The sequence below is a fragment of the Caretta caretta genome, chromosome 15 (assembly GCF_965140235.1).
Source record: "Caretta caretta isolate rCarCar2 chromosome 15, rCarCar1.hap1, whole genome shotgun sequence".
NCBI lineage: Eukaryota > Metazoa > Chordata > Testudines > Cheloniidae > Caretta > Caretta caretta.
Window position 1 is genome coordinate 20,677,383 of NC_134220.1, and position 19,036 is coordinate 20,696,418.

A 19,036-nucleotide genomic window follows, 5' to 3' on the forward strand; every position below is an offset into this window, starting at 1 on the left:
CAGAGGTATGAAACTGTGAACTCTGGTTTATTAATACAGATGTTGCTAAATAAAGATGAAAGGTAGCAAATACAATTGTTCTTGTATCTTTATCCAGCATAGTATTTTATTTCCTTTAAAAAAAAAAAAGCTTGAAAATATTTAAAAGGAAATTGCCTCCTTTCCAGTGCCCTGATCCATCAAAGCTGCATTGCCCTGAATCAGCAAGGTAGTATTTTTTTTTTAGGGTGTTCCTTCTGTCATTCTTCTTTTTATTTTATTTGGTCATTTTTGAGGGAGGGGGATTTCTAACACACATGGTACAAAGAGCATACACAGATTAAAATGAGGCATAGCCTGATTTCTGTTCTAGCCTACATAGGTTCTCATGCCATGCTCATCACTGTAGTGTTTGAGTGTATTCACTGTTGCGACTAACATCTGTCACAGTTCCTCAGTGTAAACCTCACTTTGGAATAGAGATGGACCTGAGTTCTGAACTTAAGATCCAGATCTGATTTGAACTTTACCAAAACTTGGTGGTATTTGGATTTGGTGTTCTAGCTCCATTCATTATAGAGAGAGGCTCAAACGTTCCCAATGTTCACAGGAGAGGGAGGCTGGGTTTTGAATCTGCTGGTCCTATCTGGACATATCTTTGGCACTTCCGAAAGTATCTAGGAGTTTTCTGGATACTGAATGCATTACACAGGGAAGATCTGACTGAATAAAGCACTTTAAATAAATTGGAAAGTAGCTTACACTGCTTTAAGATGCACTGCATTGGCTGCAAAACTATGGTGCTCTCTTTTGAACATTAAAGTTACAGAAGACCTTAAACATGTAGATCAGAAGTAAATAAAAAATCTGATCACTCTTAATCAGTTTTGATTGTAACTATTACTTGTTCAGAATCAAAGTTACAAAATGCTTATTGAATAAAATCCTAATTTCATTTGTCCTGTTGACATCTCATATGGTTACGGGCATTGATTTTCTGTAGTGTAACAGTTACGGGATATAGCTTGCATAAAATTAACCTTTGTCCTGAGTTTCTTTTACTAACAGTGTACTTGGTAACTTTTCCAATGTATTCATGCAAAAAAAAAAAAAAAGTCCCGTCCCCCCAGTAATTTCTGGGAGCATTGTATTGAAATACTTATCAGAGACAGTTTCTTTCATTTTCTATTATTGTATTTATGAAGCTAAAATCCCTCCTGTCCCATTGTCTGAGCCATTTGAGAGACAAAGCGGAAATAATTTAATCTTAAAATTAATTGGGTCAAGCTGCATATCTGATAGTGTTTCAAGCCATTTTGGATAGTCTCTCATTGTAATCTAATCACTAGTCCCTATCTATAGGTGGTCCTGAAGAAGAGCTCTGTGTAAGCTCAAAAGCTTGTCTCTCTCACCAACGGAAATTGGTCTAGTGAAAGATATGACCTCATCCACCTTGTCTCATTAGTCTCAGTGGTTTTTATCATCACTCATCCAATATGGATATTGGGAAACACACCTTTTGTTAAATCTGTTCTCCTCTTAGCTGTAGATCCTTGTACTATGACACAAGCTCCCTAGAGGAGGCATAGAGCTATGAAATCAACCCTTCACACTGGTGAAATTTGTGATAGATTCATCAGAAAGCATTTTAATGGATGAGACTTATGGGATACCATATCTCATCCAATATTTTACTACCCTCTATTTCATCCTAAAATGTGGAATATAAAACTTTGGGTTGCTTACCTTAAGCTAAAGAATATAAAATAAAGCATATGCCAATTTCCACTAGCTGACTGAGAATGTTAAACAGAATTTCTGATCACACCAAAACGTATATTTAAAAATGCTTTTAAAAATAATGCTGCAGAGCTAGGTGAATGCTGGCAAAAAGCACTTGAGAACATTTGTTCTAATTCACTTAGTCCGTAACCGTGCCCCTTGCGGTGTGTGGTGTTGTATGTCAACATTCTAGCCAACACATTTACTGTCAGGAGACGTAATAGCTGGGGAAGCATGGAGGGGCCCAACACCTGGCTTGAAACGGACCAAAGTGTTGAGGTTGTAAGTTCAGGGGCAGCTTCTGCCTGGTGAGGAGTCTCATTGCAAGCCAGAGTCTGTCACCTTTATTTGTGCTGAGTAGTTTCTCTGTATGACTCCCACTGAAGTCAGCAGGCAAAATCCAGGCCCCATTGAAGTCAATGGCTAATGCCCCTGGCCAAAACTCACCCAGTGAAACTGTTTTCTGGCATAAGGTACTATTCAACATAAGTAATGTAGTATATAGGAATAGGGCAGTGTTCCTGCAAGTAGTCTGTGAGCCCTCCAGCGGAGCTAGCTGTGTTTTGGAAGCTGATTGAAACCAGACAGAGCAGCAAAGTGTATATAGCTAGGCTCTGTATGTTGTATATCATTAGTAAATATAGTTATTTGGACCCTACCATGCCCATGCAGTTCCTTCATAGTATTTTTGTTATAGAAAGCATGACAGACACAAACTAGGGTATGAGCATTTGGCCTTAAAATCTCTGCTGAAGCTTTCCAGACGTTGGGTAGAAGCAAGACCTTGGAGAAGGGAGGGGAAAGGAAAGAAGACTTGGGGTATATCTTCACTGCACAGCTAATACAGGTGATTGGCACCCAGGTGTGGCCCCCCAGGTTAGGCTAGTCCAAGTGTGAGCATACTAACAGCAAAGACCTACCTGTATTCCTGGGTTCTTACTGTTTCTGCACTTGCCCAGGTGTGCCTGGGGGCATATTCAGTGATTCTTTGTGCTGAGACGCACTTTCAAGAACGTGTCTGGGTCCTTTGCAGGGAGTGGAGAAGGTGTTGCCTGCACCCTCAGTGCAAAGTGGGCAGGTTCCAGCCTGATTTAAAGTGGAGCCTGGGTTCTAACCCTGCTTTCCTCCCTTTCTACTTCACCTTCCCTAGCCAAGTAAGCGGAGGCTTAAAGCACCTCCGCACCTAGGTCAGGGATTTTTCTATGTGTTTGGGCTAACACCCAGATAAAAATCCAGATTAATCCTGCAGTATAGACATATTCTTAAGGGATAAGAGAGAGAGCTGCCAAGCTGAATACCTGAACCATTCATCTGGATATCTACTGGGAGGTGTCTTCAGTTACTAGATAAGAATACAGTAAAGTCATAGGCTAGAGGAGAGCTTTTTTTTTTTCTTTTTTCCAACTCCATTCTCACTTACGTTCTTACGTGGAAAACATTTTGCCAGGTTAGTCCCCCTTCCCCTCCCCTGCCCTTCTCAATTTTTCATGAAGCTCCAAAACTACTTGTGCAAATACTTTCAAAGTCATTTGGAACATGACTACCTTTTAAAATTCTCCCATCCTTAAAATCAAAGTTATTCTCCACTGAAATGGTTCACGGGTCTTAATTTATGTTCTCGTTAACCTGAACAGACAGTGATCCGTTCATACTGAATGCTGGGCATTTGGATATGTGGAGAAAGATGATCCATCTTTAAAAATACAAAAGACCATTAAATTGGCCATAATGTATATTGTCAGCATAGGATGAGTTTTTCTTCAGTGTAGAAGTGACATGTTTTCAGCAGTTGATGGGAATAATCCTTCAAACTGTACACTAGATGACAATGTAGAAAAGGGTAATAATCTTTGTGTGAGATATTTCTTCATTAGTAAAGGAGGCTAACTTATAACTCTGCCACTCATACAGATTCACAAGTAGTTTCTGTGCATAGGGGTGTGTGTGTGTGTGTGTATGTATGCTTGGCAAGTGAACCTCAGTCAGGACCTTACATTAAATAAAGTTAACAATGTGGGCAAGAGCCTATGTTTAAATATGCACCCAAAATGCTCATTACACTTTCATCTCTTGACTTTACTTGGGAGTTGCAGGTGCATATATTCATATTTAATGCTTCTTGTAAAATGTTCTCTGCTGTCCATTCAAAAATAAACAAAATTATTCTGGATCTCTCTTTCTTTCTTTCTTTTCTTTTTTTTTGGCAGAGTACGGTATTACTCAGCATAAATAAAGTGGCAGAAACATTTGTATTTCATTTGTAAAATGGGATAATATTTACCATCCGAATAGGGGAATTATGGGATTTACTTCCTTTGTTTGTGAAATGCTCGGAAACTCTTGGACTAAATATGCTGCACAAATGCAAGGTCATATGGCAGGCTGTAAATCCTCAGGGGAGTTAGGGTCCTGTTGATATTCCAGCCTATGTTGTTGTTGCACATTCCTATAGCATAGGCAGAAAGGCTTTGGGTATGCTGCCTTTTTCTACTCACCGTAGATGCTGCTCCCTTTTGTTCAGGAGTCAAAACTTTTTTTTTCTTGGCACAATCTAGAAATTTACCTCATTGCCTCCTTATGAGTAAAGCTGGGACAATAACTTATTTTCCAGTTTGGTGGCAGTTCTGAAAAATTGAAAAACAATTTTGGTTCAGGCTGAATTGAATCTGGAAATTTTTTGAATCTTTGGTGAATTGAAGAAGTCTATTTTGAGTATGTTCAAAATTTGAATTTGGATGTCCCATGTTCTAGGGGAGTGCCCTAGCCACTGGTCTAAAGCTTTTAAGGGGTCAGCGCAACCACCTCATCCTCCTGTGGCAGTTTTGTAAATGGCCGACGCTAACAGCGTCAAATTCACGAATAGTTTTGGTTTGACCAAAACTGCAGTTTTGGTTTAATAAACTATTCCTCTGAAAGATTTTGCACAGCTCCAGCTATTAGTCCTGCCGTACCATATCAGCACACCTTTGCTGAATGTTAACATGAAAATTCTGACCGTAGTGCATTTTTTTTCTCATTACGTATGCCAGCACCCAACAGGCCATTGTCTTTAACAACAATTTCCCCTTCTGTAGAAGCAGTCCTAATAAACCTGACTTGACTTCTTTTTAGGTATCCAGAATGTTCTAGCTCTTCAGATCTGTTTGTTCAGTTTCTAATTTACTGTTGTGTCAAAGATGAGGATCTCTACTTTTTTTTTATAATAGAAATACACAGTTATTATAGATGACAAATCTGACCTGAAAGAGAATGTAACACTTGTTAGGTTCAGCATCTGGATTCAGTCAGGTGTATTTTCAATTCAGTCATGCTGGAACTTTCTTTTGTTCCATGAGTGACTATGAGCTTGAAAAGGACAAGTTGTCCTGACTCCCATCTCTTTAGGAAGCAGTAGTGGACAGTAGGAAAGTTAGAAACCTTTTCTTTTCTATCTGATTTATTCACTAATACAGTGTTCCTTACCATACTATCTGGCACCTAACTTACATTTCACAGTTGTGTTTTCATAAACTGTGTGTACTCTGTTCTACTTTGTGTGCTCTCTTCGGGCACTTGCATAAACAGGGTTGTGTGGGAGACTGCTAGTATGATGGGTATTTTCCTTTATGTGATCTCCCTCCTAAAGTACTAGCTAATCATATAAATATAGGGCTGGAAAAGACCTTGAGAGGTCACCTCAGGCAGGTGTCAATGTCCTATTTGGAAAATCTGCCAATAAAGTGGTACTTTGATTCTCTGACATCCTCTTCAATGAGTGAGTTAGTTCACTACTTCAATGTGATGAGAGAATATAGGTCCTGATTCTCCACTGCCTCGCACTTGGTATAGTTGCTTAGACGTATGCAAAGCAGAGGGTAAAAACTGCCAAGTCTGAATGGTAGAGTTTCATAACCACTTTGCACAGGTACAAATGACTGTGCAAGGTGGGAGGCAGTGGAGGAAACAGGCTTGGTTTTGAAGGGTACCCGTTGACAGTAAAGCAGGTAATATTTCATCTTTGGCTGATATTTGACATAGCCTTTGGAACTCCAGAGGAAACAATAATTTAGGACAAGCTAAAGTGCGATGGGTTGGACGCTCTACAGAGGCTAAGAAGAACCCCAGTTTTAGCTTGCAAGATGTGTGGTGTGTCCTCTTTATTCACACAGTGACAATTCTCATTCATCTTGTCTCTGTGGAAGTTACTGCAGTTCAGCATTTGACCTGAAATGCTGGCACAATTTACAACTGTCTTTTTGGTAACATAAGGCAAATCAGTCATCCTTAAGATTTTATAATCTGACCTTGTTTCTTCCAATTTGGCAATGAACAGGCTCAGCAATTCTAGGCTACCTTAATGTGTGAAATGAGATTTCAGTTTTTCTACTAGTGAGACAGAGAAAGGGGGAAGGGATGCTCCTTAAAGTGGCTGCTATCTCCTGAACCCTTCTGTTCATGCCTAGTTACTCCAGTTCATTTAATCCTGTATTGAAAGATATGTAAATAGAAGAAGCAAAAAATGAGATGAGTCAGCGCCCACTGTTTTATGGTTACAGAATAGTGGCGGTGAGAGCTGCCATTTCTAAACACAACTGGGCTAATTAAGAAAAGAGTAAATGCCATAATGGAGAACATCTTTACTGCGAATGACTTCTACACAAACTTATTGTGAAAATGTCACTTTTTTCTCTGTTAAATAGTGGCCAAGCTTCTTTGCAATGAATACTTTGCATAATCTACAGCAATAACAGTTTGCAATGGGATTCTATGAAATGTCACAAGAAAGGTCAATGAATAATGAGACTTGTAAGGAACAGAATACTAGTGATTCAGTAGGTGTTACTCATCCCCCAGTTTTGAACTAATGGATCAATAATATGTGCTATGTTGCTGACAATACTGTAGTTGAGATGAAACTTTCATCTCAATTCCTGTGCATCTGTGGTCAATAAAAAGTCATGAGTAGGCTGCTCACCCTTGTGTTTGTACCAGATCTGACCTTGGTAACTAAAATCTGAATATCTAATTTCCCCCTGCAGTCTCAAGCAGAATATAGCTTTGCCATAAAATGGTTGTGTGATGTTAGTGTGCACTGTTAAATATGAGTCAGATCCCACCCCAGTGCAAATCAGCAGTGGATGAAGTGATGCCTGTATGTAGGTTGTAAAGTGTTTTGGGTTCATTTTGAATGAAAGATGCTGTATAAATGAAGATCATGACTGTGCTGAATTGGTTGATATATTATGACAGTCATTTCCAAGTAATGACAGGTTTCAGAGTAACAGCCGTGTTAGTCTGTATTCGCAAAAAGAAAAGGAGTACTTGTGGCACCTTAGAGACTAACCAATTTATTTGAGCATGAGCTTTCGTGAGCTACAGCTCACTTCATCGGATGCAACACCGATGAAGTGAGCTGTAGCTCACGAAAGCTCATGCTCAAATAAATTGGTTAGTCTCTAAGGTGCCACAAGTCCTCCTTTTCTTTTTTCCAAGTAGTGCTGTCTCTTAAAATCTGCCCTGGAGGAAAATTCCTTCCCGACCCCAAATATGGCTATCATCTAAACCCTGAGCATATGGGCAAGATTCACCAGCCAGATTCTACAGAAAATTGTTTCCTGGGTAAATCAGATCCCACCCCATCTAACATCCCATCACAGGCCATTAGGCCTATTTACCATGAATATTTAAAGATCAATTAATTACCAAAATCATGTTATCCCATCATACCATCTCCTCCATAAACTTATTGAGTTTAATCTTAAAGCCAGATAGATCTTTTGCCCCCACTGCTTCCCTTCAAGGCTATTCCAAAACTTCACTCCTCTGATGGTTAGAAACCTTCGTCTAATTTCAAGTCTAAACTTCCCAGTGGCCAGTTTATATCCATTTGTTCTTGTGTCTACATTGGTACTGAGCTTAAATAATTCCTCTCCCTCTCCAGTATTTATCCCTCTGATATATTTATAGAGAGCAATCATATCTCCCCTCAACCTTCTTTTAGTTAGGCTAAACAAGCCAAGCTCCTTGAGAGTCTCCTTTCATAAGACAAGTTTTCCATTCCTCTGCTCATCCTAGTAGCCCTTCTCTGTACCTGTTCCAGTTTGAATTCATCCTTCTTAAACATGGGAGACCAGAACTGCACACAGTATTCCAGGTGAGGTCTCACCAGTGCCTTGTATAAAGGTACTAACACCTCCTTATCCCTACTGGAAATACCTCTCCTGGTGCATTCCAAGACCGCATTAGCTTTCTTCACAGCCATATCACATTGGCGGCTCATAGTCATCCTATGATCAACCAATACTCCAAGGTCCTTCTCCTTCTCCGTTACTTCTAATTGATGCGTCCCCAGCTTATAACTAAAATGCTTGTTATTAATCCCTAAATGCATGACCTTACACTTCTCACTATTAAATTTCATCCTATTACTATTACTCCAGTTTACAAGGTCATCCAGATCCTCCTGTATGATATCCCGGTCCTTCTCTAAATTGGCAATACCTCCCAGCTTTGTATCATCCGCAAACTTTATTAGCACACTCTCACTTTTTGTGCCGAGGTCAGTAATACAAAGATTAAATAAGATTGGTCCCAAAACCAATCCCTGAGGAATTCCACTGGTAACCTCCCTCCAGCCTGACAGGTCACCTTTCAGTAGGACCTGTTGTAGTCTCCCCTTTAACCAATTCCTTATCCACCTTTCAATGTTCATATTGATCTCCATCTTTTCCAATTTAACTATTAATTCCCCATGTGGCACGGTATCAAACGCCTTACTGAAATCTAGGTAAATTAGATCCACTGCGTTTCCTTTGCCTAAAAAAATCTGTTACTTTCTCAACAAAGAAGATCAGGTTGGTTTGTCATGATCTACCTTTTGTAAAACCATGTTGTATTTTGTCCCATTTACCATTGACTTCAATGTCCTTAACTACTTTCTCCTTCAAAATTTTTTCCAAGACCTTGCATACTACAGATGTCAAACTAACAGGCCTGTAGTTACCCGGATCACGTTTTTTTCCTTTCTTAAAAATAGGAACTACGTTAGCAATTCTCCAGTCATACGGTACAATTCCTGAGTTTACAGATTCATTAAAAATTCTTGCAAATGGGCTTGCAATTTCGGGTGCCAATTCCTTTAATATTCTTGGATGAACATTATCTGGGCCCCCCGATTTAGTCCCATTTAGCTGTTTGAGTTTTGTTTCTACCTCAGATATGGTAATATCTACCTCCATATCCTCATTCCCATTTGTCATGCTACCATTATCCCTAAGATCCTCTATAGCCTTATTAAAGACTAAGGCAAAGTATTTGTTTAGATATTGGGCCATGCCTAGATTATCCTTAACCTCCACTCCATCCTCAGTGTTTAGCGGTCCCACTTCTTCTTTCTTTGTTTTCTTCTTATTTGTATGGCTATAGAACCTTTTACTATTGGTTTTAATTCCCTTGCAAGGTCCAACCCTACTTGACTTTTAGCCTGTCTCACTTTATCCCAACATGTTCTGACCTCAATAAGGTAGCTTTCCTTGCTGATCCCTCCCATCTTCCACTCCCTGTATGCTTTCTGCTTTTTCTTAATCACCTCTCTGAGATGCTTGCTCATCCAGCTTGGTCTACAACTCCTGCCTATGAATTTTTTCCCCTTTCTTGGGATGCAGGCTTCCGATAGCTTCTGCAGCTTTGATTTAAAGTAATCCCAGGCCTCCTCTATCTTTAGATCCATAAGTTCTTCACTTCCCTAACTAATTTCCTTAATTTTTGAAAGTCAGCCCTTTTGAAATCAAAAACCCTAGTTGCAGATTTATTTTTGTTAATCCTTCCGTTCAGTTTGAACTGAATTAGCTCATGATCACTTGAACCAAGATTATCCCCTACAACCATTTCTTCTATGAGGTCCTCACTACTCACCAAAACCAAATCTAAAATGGCATCCCCTCTAGTCGGTTCAGCAACGACTTGATGAAGGAATCCATCAACTATCGCATCTAGGAAAATCTGAGCCCTATTATTATTACTAGCACTCGTCCTCCAGTCTATATCTGGGAAGTTAAAGTCTCCCATGATCACGCAGTTTCCATTAGTATTTACTTTATTAAAAACATTAAAAAGGGCTTTATCCATATCCAAATTAGATCCCCGCGGTCTATAGCACACCCCAAGCACTATCCCAGGTGAGGCTCTAAAAGTTGTCTTCCCCAATGTAATTTTTTCCCAGACGGACTTTGTCTTATCCATTCCATCGCTTCTTATTTCTTTACATTCTACCTCATCGTTGATAGACAATGCTACTCCACCACCTTTATCTTTATTTCGGTCTTTCCTAAACAGCACATACCCTTCAATACCTGTAGTCCAGTCATGACTACTATTCCACCCTGTTTCTGTTATCCCTAGAATATATGGTTTCACTTCCTGCACCAGTAGCTCTAGTTCCTCCATTTTGTTACCGAGGCTCCTCGCACTGGTGTACAAACATCTTAATTTTGGCTGTTTGGCCTGGCTCACATTCTGTACCCTATTAGGCACAGTCACTCTACAGCCAGTATCACCTATTAGACTGGTGTCCACACTGCCCTTCCTCCTTATAGCCATTCTGCTACCCACGGCTGTATCCTTTCTTACTTCGTTTTCTTCCCTCGCAATGCTAAAATCCGGCGTGGAGATTACCTGGACATCTCCCAACCATCTCCCCCAGATTCCTAGTTTAAAGCTCTCTTAATCAGTTGTGCCAGCCTCCATCCTAGAAGTCTATTTCCTTCCCTACTCAGATGAAGTCCATCCCGAGAGAACTGTCCTCTGTCCATGAATGCCTCCCAGTGGCCATACATCCCAAAGCCCTCCTTATAGCACCACTGCCTAAGCCATCTGTTGATAGTCATAATCTTGTCACACCTTTGTTGCCCTTCTCTAGGAACAGGCAGAATCCCACTAAAGATTACCTGAGCCTCGATTTCCTTAAGCGTCTTCCCCAGCCTAGCATAGTCTCCCTTAATACTTTCTAGCGAGAATCTAGCCATATCATTTGTTCCCACGTGAAGGATAATTAGGGAATTCTTTCCTGCACCCTTAAGGATCCTTTTCAACCTCAGGTCTACATCCCGTATCTTAGCACCTGGAAGACACCACATCCTTAGATATGCCAGCCCTCAATGTAGTTTTGGATGAAGCCCATTCAAATGGCTTGGTGTCCATGACTGACTTTCAGTGATAGTATGGGTGTGCACTCCACCAGAAAAGTTTTGTGTGTTTGGGGAGGAGTTAAAGCACAGTCGCAAAGAGAGAATCAGTCTGGTGGAGAAGTAGAACAGTGGGCTGTCTGAGCTGTGAAAGTGATATGCTAATTAGCTTTTCCATATCACAGCCCTTCTCCAGTGTGTTTGTATATGTCTAAACTAAGCTAGAACAAACTACCAAGGGACAATACGAAAACTGTTGCATGCACAGAGGTTAATAGGGAATCATCCTGTGAGATTTCAGCTGGATAACAGTCCTCCTGCACTGAGATTCCCTGGGTGAATTGGACTCAAGCACACCCATTATAAAGAGTAGGTGCATGCAATCTAATAACTTACAATTAGAGCATAATGCAGTCCATAGGAAAATGTGACCTCATGGTAACTAGCTTGAGAAATAAAACATTACTACAAACTTCAGTTGGTACTGGATGGTAAGCACCACAGATCCCTCTAGGGAGTACAGCCATACAAGCCATGGATCTGATCAGAATGCAGTATTAGAATTTTATAGCTACAGTGCAAGAAGCAAAAGGGGGCAGTGAAGTACCACCAGCCAGGAGAGCCATTAACACGCCTGCATGATATATTAGAGAGAGGAGAGGAGCTCTTTTGCAGGATCTGCTGGTTGTTTATCCCAGCACAGCCCTGTTCGATTGAGTAGGGTTACGCCCAAATAAAAAAAGAGCTTCTGGCTTGTGGTATTGGGAATGGAATGATTCCATCAGCACACCTATGGCCATACAGTACTAACACAGTCAGCCCAAAAGCCCCCTAAAGACAGTCATGGCAAAGCTCCTCCTTAGTGCTCCAAAGAGATTTGCGGCACATGTTGATGCACCTACAGCACAACCAGATAGAGGTCAGATAGCCATGTATTGTCCAGGATGATCACTGTTGTTTGCTGACACCCTTGCTGTTGATTGCTGAGCAGGAGATATATGTATAAACCAAGTGTTAGTGAGTTGTGGGAAGGGGATTTGGACACAGTGCAGCATGTTCATGGATTCAGTCTCTCAGTTTCATCAGCAAAGCTGTTGGAAACCAAAGAGGCTCTGGAAAAGGACATCCAAGTACAGGAAGTTAAGAGAACAACAGTAGCAGGGTGGCCAGAAGACAAAAGTCAAGCAAAAATACTGTCAATGTTCAGGTGTAAGACATATCTTAGATGGGTTCAAGAGTATGTTTATTGGCCAAGAATGCATACACAACTCTGTTCCTTGATAGAGAGGTGTTACATCTGCCAGTCATGTGGTAACTGCCAGCACAAAGAGACTGTTACCACATGAGCTGCCTGCCAAACCATGGGAGAAAGTGGGGGTGGACTTATTTTTACCTTCAGAGAAAATCAGGACTTTATTTCAGTGGACTACTATTCAAACTTTTGGAAGGTTGATGCCTTATGTAATAGAAGAAGCAAATCAGTGATTGGCAAACTGAAGACCTAGTTTGTGAAATATGGCATTCCAGACATGATATTCACTGACAATGGGCCCCAATTTGCCTTGGACAAATTCAAGGATTTTGCATATGAATGGGAGTTTGACCACCACACCTCTTCCCTAGTATACACATAGAGTAATGATAAGGTGGAATCAGCTGTGAAAACAGCTAAGAGACTGTTACACAAGGCAGCTTCTTCTTGTTCAGACCCCATCCCAGAGGTGCCAAACCTGTCCAGTGTGGGCACTGATGGGACAGAGGACCAAAACCCTGTTACCAATGCAGCGAGACCTGTTGCAGACAAAGCGATGGCCAAAAAGCAGACACTCGAGTACAACAGGTCAGTCAAGGGCCTATTGACCCTGGGGACAGGCATTCCTCTGAGGATCCAACCATTAGACAGAGACCAGAAGAAGTGCACTAAAGAAGTCATGAGGAGAGCATGCTTAGCAGCTAATTTTTATATAATTAAATACTGCTGTTGTTTTTTAATCAGGCACTATTAAGGTCTTAACTACCTGCAGAGATTTTATATTCTAAAAATTAAGCTGTTATTGCTAGAGCTTTTTGAAAAGCATTCAGAGATATGAAGAAATTAGTTAGATTAACTTAATTACAACGCTAATGAATTTTCACTTCTGGGCTAATCACTTGCATGCTACCACACAATAAAAGCTGAAAGAGTCAAGATGGAACTGTGCTCTGTCCTTTTCACTAAAGACAGTGCCCACTGGTCAAGGACCAATCGTGGTTCCTGTGAGGAGGTCTCTAGCACTGACTGAAAGCACTCCTAAGTAATAGATAATGATAGTAGAGATGAGATTCCTAGCCTTTCTCACATGGTTTCCAGGCTTCTGAGTAGAAGGCTGCTCTCTAGGGTAGCTGAATTTGTATGCATAACTCTTAAGATCCATGTGGATATGGAAACATTAAATAGTTGGGATGCTGTTCTCCCAAGGCTATCCAGGGAGCATCTCCAGGAAGCACAGCTGCACTCTGTGTGTACAGATGGGCATTTTGCCAATGTCAGGTATGGGGAATGGAAGGAGAAGTTGATTTACTGTATTGATTCAAAAGTTACATTTCATATACACACTTATTCTCTCCCCTCCCCTGCAGAAAAAAATGGCATCCATTTTCCAATCTCGTATTTCAAAGTCATTTGAAACCGCATAGCTTTTGAAGAGGATAAAATTTTCTCTGGAACTAATCAATGCACTTACACTATGAACGTAAAAATAAGGATTGGCTGAACACATTCTCAGAAATATTAGATGAGACAGCAGCACCAAGACTGAAGAACAAATTCTCCCTCCCCCCCCCCCCTTTTAATCAGTCTTCATGAAATTTCTTTAACAAGGAGCAGCCAGGTAAAATAATAGCTGTTTTGTGGTCTTCCCGTAAATGAAATCCATACACAATTAATGCTAACAGTCAACAAGAATCCAATTAATCTGGCTGTTACTGTGTGGCATGGAGTTAAAGGACACCGTGTTCCTGCAGATCTCATTCTTCTTCTTGAACAACAACAACAAAATCAAATCCCTGTACTCTGTTAAGTTATCAATGGAGCTGTAGACCTGGATATAGAAAGGGAGCTGAGCCTAACTTAATGCATTATCGTCTCTGTGGTGGTAATTCTCGAAAAGAGTTATAAATAATTCAGTGACTGCAATCAATATTTTAAATAAATAGTTCAAACATCCCTAGAGATCTCATGGTCATGGTAAATGGCAAAGATTTATAGCAGTTTAAAAAGTATTGAACAGGAAACACATAGGTATAAGTGCCTCAAGTGCTATACGGAATGGACGACTACAGGTTAATGAGTGTTCCCTTCAGCTTTCAAAGGGATTGTGTGAATAGTACCAGATTGGTGACCAGTACTGCACATTTGGTTGTGTTCTGACACCAGGGGTTGAGCAGGTTGTCAGGGTAATGTGTTCACAGGACAGCGGTGGATGAACTGGCATTATGAGTAAACCCTGGGACAGACTGATTTAATTTCCCACAAAATGTGGTGATGATCTGCTTTAAAAAAAAAAATAGCTCAAAGTCTAAAACTCAGACTAAAATTCATGTTTTGCCTGCAAGGCAGACAGACATCTGTTTGAACTGAGATTTGGTTGAGGCTCTCTTCTTAAGCATTTGTGAAAAACTGCACCACTGAATCTGTGTTTAAAAGACATTAAGCTGTATTTAATTAGCACTACCCCATGCCATTAGTAACAATTAGGTAATAGCAAAACCTGATGAAGATTAAGCTGAGCACTGCATTAAACTTGAGATACCAAAGGTCAGATTAAGTTTAGTAACTTTTTCTCAAGGGGTAGGTGTTTGAATGAACTGCCAGCTAGGTAAGAAATTAAATGTAGATCCAACTTGTTGGCATCTAGTGTCCTTTTTATTGCATAGATGATGGGCTCTATTGAGGGCATCTCTCTCGGAATAGCCCAGATAATGAATAAGGACTCTTCACAAGTATGGAAAGAGAAAGGCAAGGTGCCCAGTAAACCAAAAAATTAAGACACAGACACACACACACACAACTTTTAAATAAAGTGTTTTTGTTAACAAGAAAAAAGGGGGTATGAGAAACATTTCAACTTCATCTGTTGTAACTACACAGAATGTCCAAATATCCAATTCTCCATGAGCCTCTCTTCAGTTCTGTTTCTGTCTTTTGCTGAAGTTCCTGCTGAAAAACCCTAGCTTGCATCGATAATGGCAATAGGTCATATCCTCAGTTAATGTAGATCAATTTATCTCTGCCAGTTTACACCAGCTAAGAATCTCTCCCACTATCTTTTTCTAAACAACAAAATAACAGGGGCTCATTGCCTTGCACCTTTATGTATTTATTTGCAAAGGGAGAGTGAAATGCTATCAAGTCAGAATGATAGCTGTTATAGGTGTACTGTATAAAAGAGAGAGAGAGGCACCTAAATCCTTTAGGATCCTTTGCAAATCTTAGCATTAACCTCTATTGTGCCTCAGTTTCCTCATTTGTAGCATACATTCCTTTGTTAAAACACGTAGGTCCCGATTCTTCACTATACTTAGGTCCAGATTTTTAAAGGAACATAGGTTTTGCGATGCTCAGTGTCACAATGCCTAAGTCTCGTTTTCAAAGGTGATTTAGGGATTTAGGAGCCTAAATCCAATGAACAATCAATATTCTAAATAGCTGAATCACTTTGAGAATGAGACATAGGCTCCTAAATCAGGTGTGACCATGCTGAGCATGGCAATACCTAAATACCTTTTAAAAAATCCGGGCCTTGGTTATCTTTATACACATAAGCAATCCTGTTGATTTTAATTAAATCTAGTCTCATATGCAAAGTTAAGCATGTGCATAAGTGATTACAGGATTAGGGCCTTAGATCCATGGATGGGAAAAGTGCTGAGTATTTATTTCCAGTGATACCTGAATTGATAAGAAGTTAGGCTGTGGAACCCACTTTAATAGGTGAATATTTGCTCAAGGGGAAAAAATGCATGCTTCGAAAATAATATTTCATGAACTAAGTGATAAGTGGAGATGAAATGAAATACAGTGCATAATACTTTTTTAAAAAATGCTTTAAAAAGTTTGACTCATTACATATTGTGGCTCAAAATGTAATGTGATGCTCAGCCTCATAAATTTTTAGAAAAGAATGTTGGGTTTTTCTGCTCAAGAAATGCAAGCTCTGAAAATGTTTGCACCACTTGCAAACCCAGAGTGCTGAGTGGAATACTAATAAAAGAGTAATGAACGATCTGGCACATCTCTCCCTGAAAATCAACAGATCATGCTGATATGGACTTTTTCAAGTGAGTATCTAACATAAATCCTCATCATTTCATCTGACAGTCTTCTCTGCTATACAAGTCAAATTTAATTTAGGTAGTTTACTGAAACTTTATAATTAATTGACTTGCTCTTTAATTTACAGAATAAGATGTCCCAGGGAGTAACTCCAGCTTAAACTGGGGAATACAGTTAAGCTACTGGAGCTATTGGCTTGGCATGTGATTCTTTCTTCCCCTGCCCCATCCATCTGGCTTTCACCTGCAGGTGGTGTCTGGTTGATTAAATAGTTTTTTTTTAAATGATTGAGGCTGATGATGAATAACTTGGGGTCATCCGTTTTTAGGCAGAACTCCTCATTGATGACACTGGAAGCTGTGCTTAAAAACTGGTAAGAGGATATGGTGCTGGGTTATTCAGGAGATGGATGGATATGTATTTTTAGTCAGGCTGAGATGATGAAATGGATGTGGCATTCAAGATGGGAAGGAATAGAAGGAGGAAAAAGGGACACACAAGAAGCAAAGAATTCTGTATGGCTGCCCCAAGGGTGTGTGCAGAGTGGAACAGGGAGGTTGTGTAAAGGCCATATCTTTTCCCATTTTACCCTTGCTCCTTGCACCCCAGAAAATATACAGAAAATACTTGCCATTTGGCACCAGCTGGCCTATGTTCAACAGACAACTCCTGTTTCAGTGAGAATGTAGCAGCATATAAAAGGGAAGGACTCTGCCAGACACAGGGAAATATCTCAACCTTCCCTACAGTTTGGCAGCAGAAGTTTAACAAGGGACTGCTGGGAACCTGTCTAGCACATCACTGCATGTTTGTTTTGCTCGCTTGCTTGTATTAAGCTAGCACCTAGAGGCCTCATAGAGATCGGGCCCCAATGTGCTAGGTGCTGTGCGCACACATGGAAGAAGCCATGTGTGTCCCCAAAAGCTTGCAATCTAATGAGACAACATGGACAGGCAAAGGCTGGTAGAAAGGAGGCATTGCTCTACCCATGTTATAGACGGGGCACAGATGAATGGCCAGACTTTCAGAAGTGCACAGCAGCTCCCATTTTTCTGAGTGCTGAGCAATTCTGAACATCTGGCCATAAATGGGAGCTGAACTCTTCCGGAAATCTGGTCCTGTGTGACTTAACATAGGTCACCTAGGGACTCTGGGGCACAGCTGGCAAATGGACCCACATCTCCAGAGTTCCAGCTCAGCACTTTAACCATAAGACCATCCTTCCTCCCCTTCTTGGATCTTTTGGGGAAGGCTCAGGACTGTTTGAAGAGTGACCTGTTAGCCTGTTCACCAACCCCATCCTGCCAATTTTGGGTTGCAGCCATGTTGGCTCTCTCTCCCCCAAGCTTAAAATATTCCCTGGTAAAGTGTTTCAGGGGAACATAGCCATACTATCCTGTTCTCTTCCTCAGCCCCACTGGCATTAACTGGAATATGCTGCTCCCACTTCTGCTTTATAACATGGATCTGAGAGTTACCCGGAGCGCACAGGGCTAGGGTAAGGGAGTTGCCCATTTATAGCAGCAAACCTTGCTGGGCGAGGGGGCCAGATTTTCAAAGGTATTTACGAGCTGAAAGATGCATATGAGGGGTTTAGTGAGATTTTCAAAAGTGCCTAAGTGTCTTAGAGGTCTAAATCCTATTGATTTAAATCAGTTAGATGCCTAACCCTGTCAGGTGTTTTTGGAAAAAAATCTCCTCAGAGGATGATTACATCTTTAAGTGCCCACATATCATTAAAACCTGGACCTGGGTGACCACATATGCCAAGTATCAGCAGAAAATATTCTGGAAACCTATTATGGATCTGAACATTCCCCTCCCTGCTCTTAAAAGTACACTGCTTTCCTCCATTGGGAGGGAAAACGCCATCGACAGCATGATTTGTTAATTCTCTCTGTTTCTGATTAAGAGTAAAAGCAATCCCATAGGTTAGCATTGCATGCACAGGGATGCTAATGGTGTGCTCTGCTTACCAATAACCAACCAGAGCTTGTCACTAAACCTATTATAAGTAAAATGATTATGGAATTCAGGACATACTGAGCATAGGAAGTTATTGTGTTTGGTTTTTTCATCCCAGATTATAGACTCTGACCATGAAAACACGCCAAGCATGACTCTTCAATTGGAATTTTGTTTTGGCTAAAGATTTATGGTGCATATTTAATATTTTCATATGTTAATTAGAAGAGATAACACAAAATTATTTATCCCTCATGTAATGGATTGGAACCAAGGCAAGCTATGCTTTTTAGGACATGCACCATATGTTGCAGGTACATCTCTAGCCTGTGAAGGATATGACATTGCTGCAATGGAATAGCGTTGACAGTGTGTGAGAATAGCCTTGTAGGTGAGTGGGAGAGATTAAAAACAGCTGTCACTCCTCCAGGCTAAGTCTACAGTAATACTGGAGTCACTCCCTTCCTGCCTCAGGGGCATTGCTAACAGATGTGTAAAGGCTTCTGAGCTTGGTGGTGGTATTCCTTAGGGAGCTTAGAAGAGAGACTATACTTTCCCATCTGCTGTCTTGCCCTCCATTTCTGTTCTTAGCTCACTAAAAGCTCATGCTTGGTTGGTTATGTCTCTGTTAAAGGAAATCATTTTTATTTATATAATTTTTTTGACAATTTTGTCTCAGTGTCATGCCTACACTGCCAGAAATATGGCCACCTCTGGGGTGGAGAGTGGCATTTAAACAATACACTGGCATATAGTGCACTAAATATGAGTGAGGGGAGAAGTTCTGGCTGAGGACATTAGGTCAAACCTCTTAATGAAAAGAGCTGCAAGATCA